Source organism: Anabrus simplex, chromosome 1, assembly GCF_040414725.1.
Source record: "Anabrus simplex isolate iqAnaSimp1 chromosome 1, ASM4041472v1, whole genome shotgun sequence".
In the NCBI taxonomy this organism is placed as follows: Eukaryota; Metazoa; Arthropoda; class Insecta; order Orthoptera; family Tettigoniidae; genus Anabrus; species Anabrus simplex.
The window spans coordinates 961,201,205-961,208,770 of NC_090265.1; positions in this window are offsets into that span (position 1 = coordinate 961,201,205).

Sequence of the window (7,566 nt, forward strand, 5' to 3'; positions counted from 1 at the left end):
GAATTCGCTGTATTTGAAAATACAAGTCTTATTTATGAGTATCACCGAGCTCGATAGCTGCAGTAGCTTAAGTGTGGCCAGTATCCAGTATTCGGGAGGCAGTGGGTTCGAACTCCACTGTCGGCAGCCCTGAAGATGGTTTTCCCTGGTTTCCCATTTTCACGCCAGGCAAATGCTGGGGCTGTACCTTAATTAAGGCCACGGCCGCTTCCTTCCCATTCCTAGACCTTTCCTCTCCCATCGTCGCCGAAAGACCTATCTGTGTCGGTGCGACGAAAGCAAATAGGATATTATAACCTTCCAATGTATGTCAGGATGAAGTTGGTAAATACATTGGAAGTTAATGATGAAAATAACGTCAATGAAATCATATGTCCGATCATCATACGTCCAGGAGTGTCTGAACTCAGGTGATTCTTCTAATTATGTGAACGACAGGCGGCGGATTGAAGGTGTCGGCGGAATGATGATAAGCTCTAAGCCCCGTGGTGCCTCACAAAATTTCGGTAAATAGTAAGACGTCGTGGTACATAATGTAGAATTAAATGAATATTCCACGTTCCTCAAGTAAAGTTTGCTAAAATGCGTATAAATGGCGGAAAACTTCAATGGTAGAAAGATACCGAAGGCCATGGAACGGTTGAATTAATCGGAATAAGCTGTGTTTATATGTGGTAGCCATACCTTGCTCATCTAGTCTGGTACGATTCGATGATCGATATTGATGACGAGATTGTCGATTAATAACCTAAAATACGATGCAGTAAATTGTTAAACGAGTTCCTTTGCTGATATAAATTATTCGTACGGGATCACTACGCATTATGTGTCATGTGTTTTAATTGTTAAAAACATATGGGAGCTGGAAGCAAGAAGAAATCCTAAAAAAACAAACCGTCTGTTATTATTATATTAGAGATGGGCGCTATCGACTGAAAACCGCTATCGACTAGTCGGGCGATAGTCCCTTCGAACTATCGACTAAATAGTTGAATGTTTTCAGTCGAACAAAAGTATTCATTACTTCCTGTCGAGAAGACTGAACAGTCGAATGATTTCAGTCGAATGAAAGTATTCATATAACGCAAGTAGTCAGTCCATGAAAAACATTCGAATGTTTCCAGTCGAAAATCTCCGTATCAAAAGTGGAGAGTCGTACTTTTACGAATTCGACTCATTGTAACGTAATTTACCAATAATTAGAAATCACTTGTATAGACACCCATTAAAATCCGATTTACGCACCCGTTCGTACACGGGGCTAATAGATAGCGAGATGTCCTTAATACGAACCAACATCGTACGAATGGCCTTTCTTGGTGCTAAATGGACAGTGAAACGTAGAGAGACGGCAATGAGGCTCTATTCTCGAACAATGCTAACAATAACAATATGCAAAACGCGTTGTTGTAGTACACAATCAAGATATACTGTATATAAGAACAGCCAAACACAATACTACCGTATTTTCTAGATTATTATTATAGTTATTCAGATTATTATTATTATTATTATTATTCTTATTATTATTATTATTATTATTATTATTATTATTATTATTATTATTATTATTATTATTATTATTATTATTATTATTATTATTATTATTATTATTATTATAGTTATGCCTTATGTATGAATAGGGCTTAACGTGATTAACATAAACAAATATGCAACGAAATAAGGAGCATATAAACGACAAGAGAAAATCGCCATATATAGTAGGTACGTACATATGAAGTTAACATAATTGTATATTACATATCCGAAGTGACCATGAACCGATAGTTCCATTCGCTTCCATGTTGCTGTGACTTGAGTGCGACTGAATTCAGTCGACTTGTTTTATGCTGACTGAACAGTGAAACGTGGAGAATCCGTGGCGGGAATGCGACTGAATTCAGTCGAATTGTTTTGTGCTGACTGGACAGTGAAACGTGGAGAGATCCGTGGCGGGAATGCGACTGAATTCAGTCGACTTGTTTTGTGCTGACTGGACAGTGAAACGTGGAGAGATCCGTGGCGAGAATGCGACTGAATTCAGTCGACTTGTTTTGTGCTGACTGGACAGTGAAACGTGGAGAGATCCGTGGCGGGAATGTGACTGAATTCAGTCGACTTGTTTTGTGCTGACTGGACAGTGAAACGTGGAAAGATGCGTGGCGGGAATGCGACTGAATTCAGTCGACTTGTTTTTTAAAGTAGTCGACTATTACGATAGTTTAAACTATCGACTATTTCGATAGTTATCAGTCGATAGTGCCCATCTCTATGTTATATAGTAGTATCGAATTTGTTTTTCTGATGAAGGTGGATCTTAATCTTGTTACGTGTTGGAAGGTTTAGAACTATTAAATACGCATAGAGAGATTGGAAAGCTAAACATAGCGCAATATTAGGATATTATTCAGAAATAACCTATTGTAAAACAAAATATATATTTTGTTCTGTCAGAACATTCAGGCAACTGTGACACTCGAACTTTGTGTTTATACTAATGCATGTAACCCTGTTCTAATAGGTATTTTATTAGAACTTCAGTACATGTCACGCAAGATTAGTACCGCGGTAGTACCATGGTTACCGCTTTCATCGGCAATATATACGCGCGGTATGACTGTCCTATGTTTATTTTTCTCGCAGACGACTTGCACGACTCGCCAATGCTGCCAACCACTGTACTTAGGAACTAAATGGTACTGAGCCCTGGACCACAATTACATTTGTTTTCACATAGGTTAGGTTAGGTTAGGACTATGTTTAATTTTATCGCAGGTTAGGTTAGGTTAGGTTAGGTTATTTATTTTTCTCGTAGACGACTCGCGGTTAGGTTAGGTTAGGTTAGCCCTGGACTATGTTTATTTTTCTCGCACGACTTAGCCCTGGACCACAATGACGTTTCTCTTCACATTAATACAGCACGGCATTCTATGTCGCTTACTGGTCACGAAATGATAGGTTTGATAGAAGCAAAGCCTACTACTTCTTTCTTCGTACATAGCGCATCCAGTGCATTTGGCCATTGTTGATAAAGAAAACATATCTAATTATATTGACATGGCATCGTGCGATGGATGTGTTATTAATGTAACAAGTTTTTCAGCGAATTACAAGAACAATTTCAATGATTTACTTCAATTCTATGTACGTCACAATTTGAATGGTGTGGCCGTCACGTCAAATTATTAGTGAATGAGAAGTTCAATCGTGTTGTTTTTTCGTGTCGTCGCCTAACCTCCACTACATTAAGGTTGGTTCCATTTACATACATTCTTCTTCTCTATTATACATTGTTTATCATTCAGGTTACATTTCCTTGTGATTTTTTCTTCCGGTGTAGGGAACGCTACGTAACTTACTACTAATAATTAGGCCTCTATTTCTTTTTTATATTCAATCACAAGTCGCGCGGATTTAAGCCTCTATTTCGTATTCTGATTTAAGCATAACTAGCGCTATCTACGGTTTCAAGTGTCTAGAATCGTAATTACTGCATCGAAACGTCTCAACTATTTCATCACGTTGTTATATAATCGTGGCTGGCGTTGGCACGAATAGACTCTCCATGGCCTGAAGATTTGCCCTATGAAATGTCACTACCATAGTTCAACATACCAAGATATAGTTACTCTTATTTGTTTCATATGCTCATTCTTTGACATTGCCTCACTCTTAGGTCTTTTCATCGCGTAAGTTGGTCATAACTTCTCTCTCTATTGAATTATGGGAACGACATTTTATTGGACTAGCCTTCAACCAATGAGTGTGTCCATTCGACCACCGTCAGCCATGATTAATGTAATACAAACTTGCGTGACAACATCTGAAGTTTTACCGTTAAGCAATAGAGGGACCTCAAAGGATCTGATGAGAAATATGATGGATTCCAATGGCTAAAGATAAACTGGAAGACGAGAGGTGTCATCGTCACGGAGCTCAACCAAGGATGAGTACTTAAATAATGATTCACCATTCCGCTATGTAGTTGCTTTCTTTTAAATGTAGAGTAGCGTATTCTTTATGTCGATTTATGACATGTAGTATTACAACTTGAAGGCGACCGTTTCATTTATTTATCATTTGCTTCGCGTTGAGCAAGATCGTTGCGTCTGTGTGATAATTCAATCTGTGTTGTGATATAATATACGATGAGTCGTGTGAATTCTTAACGATCTCTGGCAAGGTTACACGGGATGATTTAGGCATCGATGGTGCTCGTGCCGAAATAGTGTCATCGAGAAGATTGTTAATTTAATTTGTGGTTCGAAATACTTCGGAGGATTTCAGTAATCGTGATGTGCGCAATTTTGAGTCATCAGAAATCATGTGCTTGTACTAGATACAGTGTTCGGGAAATGCAATCGCGATGTTGTCACGGTAATATTGTGCTAATATGGCGATAAGATTAGCCTAGTAGTCTTCAGATGAAATGCCTGAATAGATTTTCTTTAAAGTAATGTGAATTCGTTGTGCATGCCGTTTGAGTGATGTGATGAAGTGTTTAATATAATAGGGTCGTTGAAAATATGTAAATGGTTAATGTAATATGAATTGTTATAGATGTGTCATTAGGATTATGCATTCTTAGGATGATATGATATGAAGGTCCTGATGAAAGTTGTTATGATAAGAATTGAGTCGGTCATGCGTGTGAATTTTGATATTGTCATAATGATTGATAATTATTTGGGCATGAGGCCGTATGTTGGAATGATATTCTTAGGGCTTCGTTTCGAGAACACTGTTAGTATGATCGTCAGATTATTCCAATTAAATGTAGGCAAGCGCGCACAGTATTAATGGAAACATTTGGGATCTTCACGAAGTAATAATGTTGTATGATATCGGTTCACGATATAAAGGATATGATCTTCGAGGGTGAGTAAGTCAATTCTTTTGCTAGTCGTATATTTTGTAGATCATTTGACTTGGTGCCTAGAGCTGACGTAGTTTTCCAGGCTGAACTTCGCAGTGGACTCCAGAGATGCAGAATCAGCGTAGTTAGAACATAGTAAATGTTGCAATATTTCTTTGATGTCCATTATCTAGGTGCAGATGTTGGAAATGTCCAAGAGGGACCGAGCTATTTTTCACTTGTATAATGTTGGTGAATGATGTATTATGGTGCAATCTCATGTCATTCGAACATTTTCTTGCCTGTGCGATGATCATGAACATAACTTACCGGTGTTTTCAAGTTGTCAAATAGATTTTTTCTCAACATTTAACGCAATGATTTGAGTAAGAAATAACGGAATGTTGAAACGTATTTAAGTAAGGATAGTTCTACGATGCGGAGGAGTTAGCAATTCCCAGTTACCTGTTTAAGGATATGTGTGATGGACGATAAATTTTATCCACTTTAAGCCTTCAGCAATGAGATACTTGTTTCTTTATTTTCGATTTTATTTGGTGATATTACTAACAACTGTTTACCAGAGTTGAAAGTTAGGCATTTTATTTCCTAATTAACGTAATATTCAATTTTTACTTATGTCCGTTTGTGTTGCTTTCAATTTGTTCATTAAATTATGTAGTTGTCATTTAAAGTCATTTTCTTAGACATTAAACGGAAAATCCTTCCATAAAAGAAACATTTTCAGCGTTCTCATTTGTTGTAGTATAAGGAATGTTAGGATAATTATCTAATTTAGGATAGTAAGTGGTAATCATCTCTTCACACCAACCTTGCCGATATTAGTCCACCGTAAGATCTGTGACCCAACTCGTCGAACTTGCACGTCCCGTGAGTGGAGTTTCATGTATCTCCGCATGATTACCAGCCGAGGCGCGACCCAACATTAAGAACCCCGAATTGAGATGTACGTGAAAGGTCACAATATATATATATAAGTATCAAACAGCAGTGTAATTTATGTAAATCTTATCTTCTGACAGATTCAGATCTTATCTATGACTTACCTCCAGAAGTAAGATATCTGAATTTCCTAAATCGATGGGGCTTAAAGTATTCATCAGACATGTCAATAGAACTTGGAATTGAGGTGTACAAAGTATTTTGTGTGTTAGTGTCAGATACATATAAGATGGCATTTCTAAATTCAGACAATCCTAAGTGTGTCACAAAATCCTTGGCTTTGGAGTCAATGCAGTTGGCAGATTCCCTAGTCATTTGTGACTGCGGGAAGAAATTGGAAGACCTGGCCGGACAGTGTATATATATTTGGGTGAATATAGTATTAAATAACTTTTCCAAAATTCACACCTCGTGTATTCAACAAAGTGCTTCAAAGAGAGGAGACCTACTCCATACTGATGTAACTTTCTGTAAGAGGTCCAGGAAAGCAGCAGTGTTCATGGAGTGGAAACAGTGAGGTACAGAAATAATTTATATTTGTAATAAATAGTAATGGTCATTGGCTGCATGTTTACTATCAGTGTGTATGATGTGAATGTTCTAGTTGACCAGAAAATGGAAGTGTTAGGCTGTACTCACGCAAACGAACGTATATACGCGAGAAATAGGACGTTACAGAGAAGAATATGCATTGTATGTCAGAATTAACAAATCGGGAGGTTGTGGGTTCGGATCCCACTGGTGTCCAGCTGGCCATTTTTGTTCTGTACTTAACATCTCTTCAACACGTACTACATGTATGTAACACGACCTAATACGTTGAAAGTCTGTTTCGATTACAATATTGTATTATTTATATCGTGAACAATTTAGGAAGAATCTAAGCTGAAAATTATTTTTATGTCATCTAAGGTACAGGGGGCTTATTTAGATTTTTAAAGCAACAACGGTAAACTACAACACATACAAATCTCAGTATTTAAATTCAAGGGGTGTTGGGGAGGAGGAAGAGGGGGATAGACAACACATATTTTTATATACTCGGAGGTGGGGGATTCAGTTAATCACATTTAATAATTTCGTCAGGCAACGCCGGGTACGGCTGTCTCGTCGTATCGCCCCAAGAATGGTAAAAATAAAGTGCGCTTGTAAAAAAGTGGTACAAGTGGAAAAATAACATGTGCTTAAGAAACAACCGCTAAATAACGAAACCAAGCACAAATAAAAATCATAGCGAATTTCTGTATCAGTACAAGTCATGCCGTGATGTATCACTGCACACCACAGAATCGAAATCTTCAGTATCAACTGCTGTAGAGTACTAGCATAGTAGATCACACACACAAATAAATAGATGACTTCTCTTCAACACTGATAAGCTGCCGGGGATTCATAACGTAACGGATTACGTGGTACATGTACCAGAGCAACTCAGAAGGAAGGCAACAAAGCGATGGCTGTTTCCTCCATTGTTCTTCCTCCCTGCGAATCGATTTATGAAATAGATAATGATAAGTTGTTATTTTAATAACCCAAGGGCAAAAAATGCCGCATCCCCTTTCTTTCCTTCGTAATAAAATGTAAATTGCATTATCATATTCCTTAATCACGAGGAATTATGCGTGTCTAAGACGAGGTGTGTTCACTCCTTGTGGGTCCATAAGAGCAATACTATTTTTTAATATGGAATGAGCTATAGGAATAAACTGTTCCTCCCTAGAAACAAAGAAATACCACAGGGCCGTTGG